Below are 14,848 nucleotides of genomic sequence, written 5' to 3'. Positions count from 1 at the left end.
CTTTGTGTCCAAATAACATTTGGCAGTAGTATTCCTGGTGTTATATTTTCCTTCCTGATGGAACCAAACTTTACACCTCTGGTTTGGTGGCAGTCTGTTGGGCGATTTGGAACAATCGTAACCAAGCTACTTTTGAACATAAAGACCTCAAAAGCCCTTTTAATGTGGTGTATGCTGCTTGTGGCTTTTTGATGTACCGGGCAGGTTTGATGGCTGGCGATGATCGGGAGACAATGGAGCGCGGAGCAAAGATGCTCAAGTCCAGTGCTTCGATGATGATGAGAATCTACGCGGCTCCAACCAACTCAGCTTCAAACTGATCCCCTCTACATCTCTTCGGAGCTCCGAATTCTTGTCTGTCAAGGATAGGCTGCCTTTCACTCCTGCGCGAGTGCTTCTGATTGCTCTTTTGTGAGCCTGTAAGCTTGGTGAAGTTAGACTATTTCGGGCTCCTTTTGGGGTCTCCTTGGTGTTTAGATCCTTTAGGTTGCGTGATCACAGGTGTCGCTGGGTTTTCGCCCCGCAATGAGCTGCTCGATGACGAGTGCTCATGGTGGGTTTCCCAGTGGTGCTTTGAACTCGCCTCCCCTTTCTAGTTTCCTTGCGACGTAGTTGGTACTTGGGTCTGTGGATTTCTGAACTATGTATTTCTGTTATGCTTTTAATGGAAAGGGGTTGAGGCCCGGTTCAAAAAAAAAGTTAGAGATAAGGAGATAGAGATAGAATTAGTTTAAACCACATAACTTGTCTTGTACTCCAAGTCTCTATCCCTCTTGTACTTCTATATATACCCTACACAAGGGTTAGATCAATACAACGAATATTGTAGGTTCTATATTTTCTACAGTTGGGTCATCTATTTTGGAACGGAGGAAGTACTTGTTTTTGGATTACAAAATGTTGGATCACTTCTTTCCCCTCTGTAAATGTTGGCTCGGGCAGTCTTTTTCAGCATACCTTTTTTCCGGCTCTAGAAGGTTATGCCGTGAGTGTTTCGCCTTTGATCTGACGGCTGTTGTGAGTTCCTTTCTCTTTCTGGCTAGTTTTCGTATCCTCATCTGCTGCAATATCTATGAATTGGATCGAGTATGAGCCTGCTGGCCACTTTTTTTTTTGCATTGATGTATACAAGTTATGATCAGAGGCTCTGACTGTTATGTGGTTGCATGAAATCTATGCTTTTCTTGGTACCTTTTTCGGGCTGAAGTGACTACTGTGTGTGTTGATGCTAAAATCGACAAGTCCTTTTGCTCTGCTTCTGAAATTATTTGCCAACTAATCTGCATCGTGTGTCTATTTTATTTGGCTCAGGAATTGACTTTGCTTTATTTATTTATGTAGTGGTCTTCTTACTACTAACTTCTTAGCAATTTATTTGTCTCATATCCCTCTTCCATGAACTGAAGAATTGACTTACCTTGGTATCTAGTGGTCTTCTTAACAGTCAATATTTGGGGTGTTCGCTGTTTCTACCCTCTGTTGTAGCTGACGGTAAAAAGAGGTAACCTCAAAATCTATGAATACATTTTTGTGCTTCCATCCTCATACCGGCTTTCTACTACACTGTTTGGAATGCTCTATCACTATTTCACTTTTCGCACCAAACATTTTAACAATTAGTGCTTCATGTAATGCATGATCCAAACATTAGTTGAACAAACAAACAAAACCTATACTGTAAGTAAACACAAGAAAGGCTTGCTTGCCATGGTCTTACTCAGATCCCACGTTGTGTTCATGTCTCGAGCAGGACATCACTGCAATAAAACCTGCTGCTGTGTACAGCTGCAAGTTGAAAGTCAGTCTGATATTGATTGAATTCAGTTCTTATTTGTTGCAACTCATAAAAAGGATTTTCATTCCTTTGATATTCATAAATTATAGTGCGGCGAATCATGTCAGTTGTACACATAAATTTTCCTTTGTTTTGTATCAGCGAACAATTGGCCTTTTGATGATGCTTTCTTTATGCGTAGTATGATGTTCTCCGAAATGCTTCTTGTCATTCTTTTCCCCTCTGTTTTGGCATACGCCATCAGACAGTCTATGTTATTTACTCGTGCTGTTATTAGGAGCATGGTGCCAGCTCGTAAGAAATGGATTAGCATATCAGTAAGATTCACTATTTGGTACGCATTAAGCTATATCAATTCAGAGATGGTATTTTAACTAGTAGCTTGCGGGGTGTTGAGTTACCTCGTCTACAATCTGTGTTATTCAGTTGCTTCAGCATTGAGCTTACTGAGTTCAATGAATACTGACCAATATCAGTTATGAACCTCTATAATTGTTAATGTGATTCGTTAAGCACTGAAGGATGATTTGTAGTTGAGCATAAAAATGTTTGAACTTTTAGTCAGACAATGCTGCAGAAATATGAAAAAGTACAAATTTCTGGTAATTGGGAAGGATTATATAATATTCCCATCTCCTTTCTCGAAGCAATTAAAGTTTAAAACCCAAGTACAAAGTGTGCTCTTCTATCAAAACCCATGACGCACGAAGGGTATAGAGAATGTCGATGCATGCCTTTGGCATTTGGACCTTGTATTCCTGGTACTAAGGGCAACTCCAACCAGCAGAAGCAAATGGGTGTCTTTTTTGTCTGTTTTTTGTCCATTTGGGTCGGCCGAGCGGACGAGCATGTCCAGGTTTTGCAATAGGGGCGTCGGTGCGCCCGATGTGGCCGATCCATTAGTCCGTGTTTTTTGTCCATTTGGGTCGGCCGAGCGGACGAGCATGTCCAGGTTTTGCAATAGGGGCGTCGGTGCGCCCGATGTGGCCGATCCATTAGTCCGCACGGTCTTAAAAAAAACTAAATAGGCATGCAAACATTTAATTTAAAACATGCATATTAATAAAACATAATTAAACATATTAAAAACATCGGCCAAAGTACACTTTGAACATAATTAAACATAAAACATTAATAAACTAAAAAGAAAGACACAACCACCCCGTCGCCGCAGTCCGCAACCTGGGCGTCGGTGCACCCGATATGGCCGATGCATTAGTCCGCGCGGTCTTAAAAAAAACTAAATAGGCATGCAAACGTTTAATTTAAAACATGCATATTAATAAAACATAATTAAAAATATTAAAAACATCGGCCAAAGTACACTTCGAACATAATTAAACATAAAACATCAATAAAGTAAAAATGAAAGACACAACCACCCCGTCGCCATAGTCCGCAACCTAGGCGTCATCCTCGGAGTCGGAGCAGGTCAGGTCGAAGAACGTCGGCGGTTGCCGCCGTGTGCATCCAAACAGGCGGCGTGCTGACCCATTTCCGCACGACGCTGGTCCAGTGGTACGTCTTGAGGATGCCATCGGGTGCGGGTGGTTCAGGTGGTGATGGTGGCGGTGGCGGGTACACGCTGTGACCGTCCGCACATAGCCGGAGCGCCTCCTTGTCCAAGCCAGCAAGCTTCTTTCTGGCGCTAGGACTCCTCGGTGGTGCGCTAGAACGCTGCCTCCGGAGCGGTCTGGTACTCTGCCTCCGCCTCCTCGTCCTCTTGCTTCGTGCTCGACCTAGACGGCGCATTCCGTGCTCCGTGGCAAACCAGACATCCCAGTATGGGGAGTCTGCCGCATACTCCTGGTCGCAGTGTTGCTCCAGTGCGAGGAGAGCACGCCGCTTGTGGATCTCCTCTGCATGGCCCGCTCGGACTGCGGCATGGCCGGCACCTGGATGCGGTAGCCGTGGGGAAGATTCACGTCCGGCCATGGCAGTGGAACACGGTACTCCCAGTGGTACTGCGTGGTGCATCGGGAAGTACAACCGATCGTGTGGCCGGCGAGCCTCCCTCCCCCCCCCCCTCACTGGCACCAACGTGATTACGTGAACTTGGGCGGGCCGCGCGATGAGCTGGTGAAAGTGCAACTATCCCTAGGTGGTTTTGGTAATTCATAACAACATATAGCTCATTGAGCTAATGCTATTCCAAGATGATTATTTCAGGAAAGCTCAATGATTGGCATGGCATGGATGGTGAAAGTGGAACCCTCAAAATGCTAAGGACAAAGGATTGGCTCAAGCTCAAAAGCTCAAGACTCTTCATTTTATATTTTAGTGATCCAAGATCACATTGAGTCTTTAGGAAAAGCCAATACTATCAAGGAGGGATGAGGTGTTGCTTAATGAGCCTCTTGCTTCATGTGCTTAGTGATATGCTCCAAAACCCTCAACTACTTTCCCATATCCACATATGACCTAAACCCTAAGCCAAACTCGGTCCTACAGATTCTTTCTACCCGGCGCCACCGCGTTTCACTTGTCACAAGCCACTGCCAAACCCTAGCAAATCGGTTCTACCGATAGGGATCTCGGTCTCACCGAGATGGGATTGCAAACTCTCTGTTTCCCTTTCGTAACTTTTCGGTCTCACCGAAAGAGCGAATTGGTCCCACCGAGATTGCAATGTAAATTCAGTGTTTCCTTTTTGTAACTTTTCGGTCTCACCGAAAGAGCAAATCGGTCCCACCGAGTTTGCCTGACCAACTCTCTGGTTAGCTTATTACCAAAATCGGTCCCACCGAGTTTGTGTAATCGGTCTCACCGAGATTACGTTATGCCCAAACCCTAACCATATCGGTCCTACCGAGTTACATGTCAGTCCCACCAAAAATCTCTAATGGTCACTAGGTTTACCTTTTCGGTCCCACCGAGATTGGAAAACTGTGTGTAACGGTTGGATTTTGTGTGGAGGCTATATATACCCCTCCACCTCCTCTTCATTCGTGGAGAGAGCCATCAGACTAAGCCTACACTTCCAGCATCCTATTTCTGAGAGAGAACTACCTACTCATGTGTTGAGGCCAAGATATTCCATTCCTACCATATGAATCTTGATCTCTAGCCTTCCCCAAGTTGCTTTCCACTCAAATCTTCTTCCCACCAGATCCAAATCCCATGAGAGAGAGTTGAGTGTTGGGGAGACTATCATTTGAAGCACAAGAGCAAGGAGTTCATTACCTACACACCATTTGTTACTTCTTGGAGAGTGGTGTCTCCTAGATTGGCTAGGTGTCACTTGGGAGCCTCCGACAAGATTGTGGAGTTGAACCAAGGGTTTGTAAGGGCAAGGAGATCGCCTACTTCGTGAAGATCTATCGCTAGTGAGGCAAGTCCTTTGTGGGCGATGCCATGGTGGGATAGACAAGGTTGCTTCTTCGTGGACCCTTTGTGGGTGGTTGCTTCTTCGTGGACCCTTCATGGGTGGAGCCCTTCGTGGACTCGCGCAACCGTTACCCTTCGTGGGTGGAGCCCTTCGTGGACTCGCGCAACCGTTACCCTTTGTGGGTTGAAGTCTCCATCAACGTGGATGTAGGATAGCACCACCTATCTGAACCACGGGAAAAACATCCGTGTCTCCAATTGCGTTTGAATTCTCCAAACCCTTCCCTTTACATTCTTGCAAGTTGCATGCTTTACTTTCCGCTGGCAATATACTCTTTGCATGCTTGCTTGAATTGTGTGATGATTGCTTGACTTGTCCTACAATAGCTAAAATCTGCCAAGAACTAAAATTGGGAAAAGGCTAAGTTTTTATTTGGTTAAGTAGTCTAATCACCCCCCCCCCCTCTAGACATACTTTCGATGCTACAAGTGGTATCAGAGCTTTGGTCTCCATTTGCTTTGATCTCCATAGCTTTTGGTGGTCATAGCCTTGGTTTCACAACCTAGGAGAGTATGGCGTCTAGCGAGGGAAATTATCACCGTAGAGGTCCTTACTTTGATGGTACTAATTTTGCTAGTTGGAAGCATAAAATGAAAATGCATATTCTTGGACATAACCCCGTCGTTTGGGCTATTGTGTGTGTTGGTTTGCAAGGTGACTTCTTTGATGGGAAAGAACCAAACCGTGAAGCAACCACGGATGAGTTGAAGATGTTGCAATACAATGCTCAAGCTTGTGATATTCTCTTCAACGGATTGTGCCCCGAAGAATTCAACAAAATCAGCCGTCTTGAGAATGCAAAGGAAATTTGGGACACTTTGATTGATATGCACGAAGGTACCGACTCCGTCAAGGAATCCAAGTTGGATGTGCTTCAAAGTCCACTTGACAAGTTCAAAATGAAGGATGGTGAAGGTGTCGCTGAAATATACTCTAGGCTTGCTCTCATCACAAATGAGATTGCCGGTTTAGGAAGTGAAGAGATGACCGATAGATTCATCATCAAGAAGATTCTAAGAGCCTTGGATGGAAAATATGATACCGTATGCACATTGATCCAAATGATGCCCAATTACAAAGATCTCAAGCCAACGGAGGTGATTGGAAGAATTGTTGCTCATGAGATGTCACTTAAGGATAAAGAGGAACTTCACAACAAATCAAGTGGTGCCTACAAAGCCTCATGTGAAACCCCTACATCATCAAGTGAGAAACAAAACTTCAATGAAGAATTGAGCTTAATGGTGAAGAACTTCAACAAGTTCTACAAGAGTAGAAGCAAAGATAGAAGCTTCAAGTCAAGGTCCTACAATGACAAAAGATCTTCTAGTCGAGAGCGAAACTGCTACAGTTGTGGAAGACCCGGACACTATTCCAATGAGTGTACGACTCCCTACAAGAGAAGAGAAGATTCTCCAAAAAGAAGAAGCAAAGAATCACCACCAAGAGAGAGAAGGAGTAGAGATGATCGTTATGAACGAAGATACTCACGGAGAAGCAAGGATTCGGAAAGGAAGAAAAAATCATCAAGGAGCTACACAAAACAAAGACATCAAGCTCATGTTGGTGAATGGGTATCCGACTCCGACTCCGACACCCACTCCGAGAGAAGTTATCACTCCGACTCCGAAGATACTCAAGATGAAGGTGTTGCCAGTCTAGCACTTGTGTCAACCAACTCCTACGACATATTTGACTCACCAAATGAAGGAATTGGAAGATGCTTCATGGCCAAAGGTCCTAAGGTAACACACCCCGAGTATGTTGATTTCAATAGTGATGAAGATGACTTGTTAGGTGATGATTTGCTTGTTGACAACTCTAGTGATGAATACTATGATGAAACGTCAATTAATCATGCTAATCAAGATAAAACGAATGACAATGATAAGGAGAAGATTGAGGCTCTAACTAAAGAACTAAACACTCTTAAGTTAGCTCATGAAACTATCTTCGAAGATCATCGAGAACTTTTAATAGCTCATGAGAAATTACGCTTTGAAAAGCTCAATCTTGAGCAAGAGCATGAGTTCTTAAAAGCAATCAATGATGATCTCCGCAAGAAAAGTTCTTCTTATATTGCCAAGCGTTTACTCTTATCCACTTACATGCCTCAAGTCAAGTCTAGTAACAAGAACAAGAAAGATTCTTCCTCTAGCAGTAACAATGATCATGCTAAATCCAATATTGTTGCTTCTAGTAGTTCTCTTGATTCCACTAATGATTCTCTTAGCCAAGTTACACTTGAGTAAGAAAATAGCTTATTGAAGGGAATTATAGAGAAAGGAGTGTACAAAAGCCTTGCCAGGAGTAAGCAATTCGAGGAAATTGTGCGCAAGCAAGGAATGCACCGGAAGAATCAAGGTGTTGGTTTTGAACGAAAGTTCAATGCCAATGGAATTGAGTGGGAAGAAGATCAATACCCCAAGACAAAGTTTGTTCCTCAACAAGAGAAGTATGATACTTCTTTCAAGGGGACACAAGCTCAAGATGATCTTCCATCACAAGACTACAAGCAAAAAGGCAAGGACAAGCTTCAAGAGGAGATTGATGCATTTGAAGAAGCTCCTAAGACCTTAGTCAAGTGGATTCCCAAGACTACTTCAAGTTCCACTTCATCAAGTACGACTACAACTCCAAGGATTCCCATCAAGATGGTGTGGATCCAAAAGAAGAAGAACTAGAGAGTTCTTGAGGGTGACTCCGCCAATATACTTCACTCTTATCATTTTGGCAAGAACAAGTGCAATCAACTTCCACATCTTGCACTAGTTCAAGGAGTCACAAACCCTCTTGTTGGTAAGACAAGGGACAAGGTAACCTAAAAGTTTTCATGGACATCATCTTGTGTGTGCATCACTCTATGTCTATGGATATCCTTGTTTGTTCCTTGTGGGACTAACCCATGTAGGTATTGAAAGTGCAATTCACTCAAATGGATAGCTCCAAGTGATCTACATCAACATTGAGCATCCACATCTTCAACATCTACATGAAGTCATCATCGACAAAACCCGAGGTTAGTTCATCCCTCTAAGGGGGGATATCACATCTAGGGGGAGCTTTACTCTAAGACTTGAGCTAAAGCAACTCTAAAGATGTGAACACAACAATGCTTTATGTAAAAGTGGTAACCCCACTTGAGCTTAAACGATGAGTATGACCTATGATCAAGTGTTCTCACTTGACTCCTAAGTCAATATACTCATATATAGATGACCTTGTCATCGCAAATTGCTTGGTAGATGCTAGAATTGGTTGTGCATGCCTTGTCACATATTTCATTTGCCATCTTATTGTGTGAGCATGCTGGTTGCATATTTTACTCATTCGAGGACATCCACTTGTTGTTTTGATTGTTCGGTTTTATTTCCTTTTGCCAAGTGGATGGACAAGAATGCCTAAGAACCTCCTCTAGCTATCTATGCTTTTCTCATCTCAAACTCTATTCATGCTACATCACAAAATTTGATCAAGTCAGATTCGAACCACTCTGTGTGAGGAGAGCTCGGAGTCCCCAATTCGTCATAGACTTAAACTTCCAAAACCTCTTTATGACTCTCGGTCTGACCGATACCCCACTTTCGGTCCTACCGAGATCATTAAGTTGATCTAGGTTTTTGATCTCGGTGCAACCGATTTGAACCTTTTGGTCACACCGAGTTGCAACAACTGTACACAGTTTTACATCTCAGTGCCACCGAGTTGTTCCACTTGGTCACACCGACGGGGTCGGGCTATATATAGTCACAGGCAAAAATTTGGAAATTTCTCTGAACCCCTTCGCCCGCGCGATAGCCTGCTCTGCCAACGTGGTCTCCAGATCGTCTCCTCGCCGCCAGCCGCCTCCAGTCGCTGGTCTCCATCGCCGTCAACGGAATTCAACCCCGCCGTTGCCGCCGTAGCGAGTCTCCGCCGAATTAGGGTATGGACTCGATCACAGTGCTATTCCCCGTCCGATTCCTAGCACATTGTTTTCTTAATGATTCTTGCCACGATTGAAACACTCCTATCCAGTCAATGCGTTCGTAGATTAGTTTTGATTCGAAAATTTTAGGGTTAGGTTTCCGCCGAAACCATCTCAGACCCACCGAGTTGAAAAACTCGGTCCCACCGATTTGGCTTATGCCATTGCACAAGTGAGACTCGGTCTGACCGAGAATTACTTATCGGTGTGACCGATTTTGGAACTCTGTGAAACCCTAGCAGTCTCGGTGCCACCGAACTGTGACTCGGTCTGACCGAGTTCACTAGTTTAGGTTCCAAAACTGCTTCGGTATCACCGAGTTTAAAAATCGGTAGATCCGAGATGATTTCTGTGGGAAACTAAAACTAAGTTTTTGGGTCATTCTTTTGCAAAAATCTCTGCATTTTGTGATGCTCATCTATTTTACCTCATCTATAAACTATTCACAGGGTCAGCAGTCAGCTTGTTCATCATGTCAGACCAAAGTGATAGCCAGAACATGTCAGAAGAGCAAGTGCAGATGAGTGAGGGCACTAGTCCCTCAAGTTCTTCAGATGAAGGCAGCAGGAGCACCCCTAGCAATCTGCCTAAAGCTTCCACCAGACAGAGAAAGAAGAGAACTTCAGATTCTGAGGATGAAGATTACGTGGCAGAAGAGAAAGCCACATCAAAGAGAGTTGAGCCAACACAGGGCACAAAGCCAGGCTTAAAGATCAAAAGGCCAGCAGGCAGGCAGCCTATGCCAAAGGCCAGAGCTTCAACCAAGATTTCTGAGAAGCCCACTCCCATAGAGCTAGTTGCTGCTGAAGGCAAGAAAAGGAAGGAAAGGGTGAATAAAACCGTAGCCAGAGTGCTTGGAAAGGCTTCCATCATGGAAGAAGAGGAAGAAGAAGAGGTTGCTGCACCAGCACCTAAGGCACCTAAGCTTATGGGTGATGCTATCAGGACAGGGGCTGCCACATCTAAGCCCAAAGAAGCACCCAAAGCTGCCTCCAAGCCCAAGTCTGCACCAAAGAGAAATACAAGGAGCACACCTGCTACTGAGAAGAACAAGGCCCCAATGCCCGAAGCTGCAGAAGAAGATGATGAAGAGCAAGTACTCAGAAAACTCAAGCCCAAGATCCCAGACCACAACGATGCTCATCCTGTGGCTGAGGATATGAAGCTCAGGAGAGACTCGGGGCTGAGGAAGTGGAGAGAAGCAGATCCGTATGCTTCAAGGAGGAGGACTGCTGTTGACTACAGATTTCACAGCAAGGAACAGCAGGACTTCTATGAGACAGTGTTGCTTGATAAGAAGTCAATAGTCTGTGATATGAGATGGGCTGACTGGCAATACATCAAGGACAATGAAGAACACTACCCAGGAGTCTATAACAGCTTCAATGCTTGTGGAGTAGCAGACTTTGTTGGGCAGAAGCTCACAAAGTGGAACGAGGAACTCATTATGCAATTCTACTCCACAACACATTTTTGTCCAGATGGTAGGATAACTTGGATGTCTGAAGGTACGAGGTACCAATCTACTGTTGCTGAGTGGGCAAAACTCATCAATGCCCCAGAGGAGCATGAGGATGACTTGGATATCTATGCCAAGAAGAAGATGGACCACAACTCTATGTCCAATATGTACAAGGAAATTCCAAATGAAGCACTTGACACTTTCAAATTTGGCTCAGTACATTATCTTCTGTCAGGGCTGCCAACTATTAATTGGATCCTTAGGCACACTCTGTTGCCCAAGTCAGGTGATCACAAGATGATCAGAGGCCATGCAATCAATTTGCTTCATGTATTTGATGTACCTCAGAAATTCAAAGTCATGAGCCTCATAGTAGAGACAATCAAGAGGACTGCAGCAGATCACAAGAGGAGTTGTGGATATGCCCCACAGATTCAGGAGCTCATTAACTCCAAGATGGGCACAGGCATATACTTATTGGACAAGGAACACCTGCCCATCCGTCTAGATTTTGAGGACAATCAAGTTGTGATGACTGAGAATGAACCATCGTCTGCACAAGCACAAGCAAAGAAGGAGAAGGCAAGGAAGGAGAAAGCTGCCAAGATGCCTACTCAAGAGGAGGCATCTGAATACTTCCTGAAAACCAAACAAGAGCAGCTTGGTTACCTAATTGCGTCCACCCTGCGGATTTAGAAACGACTAGCCACCCTAACTCAGATCCAGGCAAGCCTAGAGAGAATCATGGAACAAAAGTTCTATGACTTGGATGTCAAGGTGACAGAGATTCAGACTGCAGTGGCGCAGCTCCAGGATGACATGCAGGAGAGGAGAGGCAGGACTACAACTAATGCCTTTGCCAGAGTGCCACGAGGTCCGAGGTCGTCTGCAGTGCCAGTTGCTGACCCCAGAGCCACCACTTTTGCACCAGCTACAGCCTCAGTTCCACCAGCTCCAGCATCCACTTCAGCCTCAACTCCAACCACGTCTACAGAAGGCTTCGTTCTTGGAGTGATCCGGACTCCACCACCACCTGAAGATCAAGCCTGAGCGTCGATCTAGCACTATGCATTTTCTAGGAACTTTTTGGTAACTTGTTGCCAAAGGAGGAGAAAAATGTATAGATCATAGGCTTCGAGAGAGAGTGTTGCTTTTATTCTCTCTTGCTTTATTTGGTGGTTTTTCGAACTTTGTTTGCTTTTGAGTGCTTGAGATACTATGCTTGTGAGACATTGATGATCATGTGTTTGATCATAAGCTACACTTAATGTTTGCTTAATGCTATTATCTTATCTATCTTATGTGATCATTCACTATTCTTGGTGATGAGTGCATGTATTTCATTCTTATCATTTTAAGCGCTCCACCAAGGTGTATATCACATGGAAGAGTAACCCATGACTCTAACTCCTTGTGCATTTGCAGTCCAAAGCAAATTTTAAATATGCACAAATTTAGGGGGAGCTCTTACTTATCACATACTTCTCAAAGCGATGATATATTTCATGCTTATTATCATTTGTCGAAGCTTTGATCTATATGTTGTCATCAATTACCAAAAAGGGGGAGATTGAAAGTGCAACTATCCCTAGGTGGTTTTGGTAATTCATAACAATTAATAGCTCATTGAGCTAATGCTATTCCAAGATGATTATTTTAGGAAAGCTCAATGATTGGCATGACATGGATGGTGAAAGTGGAACCCTCAAAATGCTAGGGACAAAGGATTGGCTCAAGCTCAAAAGCTCAAGACTCTTCATTTTATATTTTAGTGATCCAAGATCACATTGAGTCTTTAGGAAAAGCCAATACTATCAAGGAGGGATGAGGTGTTGCTTAATGAGCCTCTTGCTTCATGTGCTTAGTGATATGCTCCAAAACCCTCAACTACTTTCCCATATCCACATATGACCTAAACCCTAAGCCAAACTCGGTCCTACATATTCTTTCTATCCGGCGCCACCGAGTTTCACTTGTCATAAGCCACTACCAAACCCTAGCAAATCGGTTCTACCGATAGGGATCTCGATCTCACCGAGATGGGATTGCAAACTCTCTGTTTCCCTTTCGTAACTTTTCGGTCTCACCGAAAGAGCGAATCGGTCCCATCGAGATTGCAATGTAAATTCAGTGTTTCCTTTTTGTAACTTTTCGGTCTCACCGAAAGAGCAAATCGGTCCCACCGAGTTTGCCTGACCAACTCTCTGGTTAGCTTATTACCAAAATCGGTCCCACCGAGTTTGTGTAATCGGTCTCACCGAGATTACGTTATGCCCAAACCTTAACCATATCGGTCCTACCGAGTTGCATATCAGTCCCAACGAAAATCTCTAACGGTCACTAGGTTTACCTTTTCGGTCCGACCGAGTTTGTTGATTCGGTCCCACCGAGATTGGAAAACTGTGTGTAACGGTTGGATTTTGTGTGGAGGCTATATATACCCCTCCACCTCCTCTTCATTCGCGGAGAGAGCCATCAGACTAAGCCTACACTTCCAGCATCCTATTTCTGAGAGAGAACTACCTACTCATGTGTTGAGGCCAAGATATTCCATTCCTACCATATGAATCTTGATCTCTAGCCTTCCCCAAGTTGCTTTCCACTCAAATCTTCTTTCCACCAGATCCAAATCCCATGAGAGAGAGTTGAGTGTTGGGGAGACTATCATTTGAAGCACAAGAGCAAGGAGTTCATTACCTACACACCATTTGTTACTTCTTGGAGAGTGGTGTCTCCTAGATTGGCTAGGTGTCACTTGGGAGCCTCCGAAAAGATTGTGGAGTTGAACCAAGGAGTTTGTAAGGGCAAGGAGATCGCCTACTTCGTGAAGATCTACCGCTAGTGAGGCAAGTCCTTTGTGGGCGATGGCCATGGTGGGATAGACAAGGTTGCTTCTTCGTGGACCCTTTGTGGGTGGTTGCTTCTTCGTGGACTCTTCGTGGGTGGAGCCCTTCGTGGACTCGCGCAACCGTTACCCTTCGTGGGTGGAGCCCTTCGTGGACTCGCGCAACCGTTACCCTTTGTGGGTTGAAGTCTCCATCAACGTGGATGTAGGATAGCACCACCTATCCGAACCACGGGAAAAACATCTGTGTCTCCAATTGCGTTTGAATTCTCCAAACCCTTTCCTTTACATTCTTGCAAGTTGCATGCTTTACTTTCCGCTGCCAATATACTCTTTGCATGCTTGCTTGAATTGTGTGATGATTGCTTGACTTGTCCTACAATAGCTAAAATCTGCCAAGAACTAAAATTGGGAAAAGGCTAAGTTTTTATTTGGTCAAGTAGTCTAATCACCCCCCCTCTAGACATACTTTCGATCCTACAGCTGGCCTTAGGATTGTGCTTGGCCTTGCCCTTGCCCTTGTTGAAGAAGTCGGCCATGGGCACTAGGGTTTTTGTCGACCGGCGAGGAGGCACGTGTGGCCCAATGTGGTGGGAGTGGGGAAAGAGAAGTGGATAGGGTCGGCCCCTCGCACGCTTGCAATTTAAAATGACGTGGACTCTCAAGGGTTCCAGCTGCTGCCATGCGGGCCCAAGGTGGGCCGGTCGCATTGAATACAACCGCGCTGGTGGTTGGGCGGCCGACACGCGAGGCCAAGGCGAACACGAAGAGGGCGCGCAGGCCTCGTGTCCGCGTGGACGCAAATCGGATGCAAATTTAGAGGGAAAATGCGTGCAGACGGACATCAAGCAGACGTGATTTGGGTGTGCATCCGTACGTTGGGCCGATGTTTCAGTCCGTTTCGATTCAAATGGACACGCGAGAGGGCGTGGTAGATACAAAATAGCATCGAACACACTCTCCAAGGCCTCTATAACAACCTTAGATTAGCTCGAGGTTGGGGAGAATATATTAAGTGAAATGACAAATCTGCGCACTCATGCACCCCATGATTTTTGTCCCTTGGATGTGGAAATGATGGACAAGACTGAGATACGAGCACATTTTGCAAAATAAACCTTATATATAATCAAATGCAACACGTACTCCATTTCTCATTGCAGTTTCATTACGATGTTTTGACTTGGATGAAATATGAGGTCTTATTGCAAATATGTCAGACTATCAAGATGGATTGTTGGTTGCGCTTGTCGTAACATCCGAGGTCCATTCTAGAAATGTGCCAACAACACTTCTTTGGACCAATTCAAACTACTGAAATAATTTAGAAGTTAAGTAAAAATAATTTTCAAATGCCACTAAAACAATTGAACAAATATGATTTAAATAAA

The sequence above is a fragment of the Triticum aestivum genome, chromosome 3A (genome assembly GCF_018294505.1).
Source record: "Triticum aestivum cultivar Chinese Spring chromosome 3A, IWGSC CS RefSeq v2.1, whole genome shotgun sequence".
Taxonomy (NCBI): Eukaryota; Viridiplantae; Streptophyta; class Magnoliopsida; order Poales; family Poaceae; genus Triticum; species Triticum aestivum.
Note: the sequence above shows the minus strand (reverse complement) of the source record.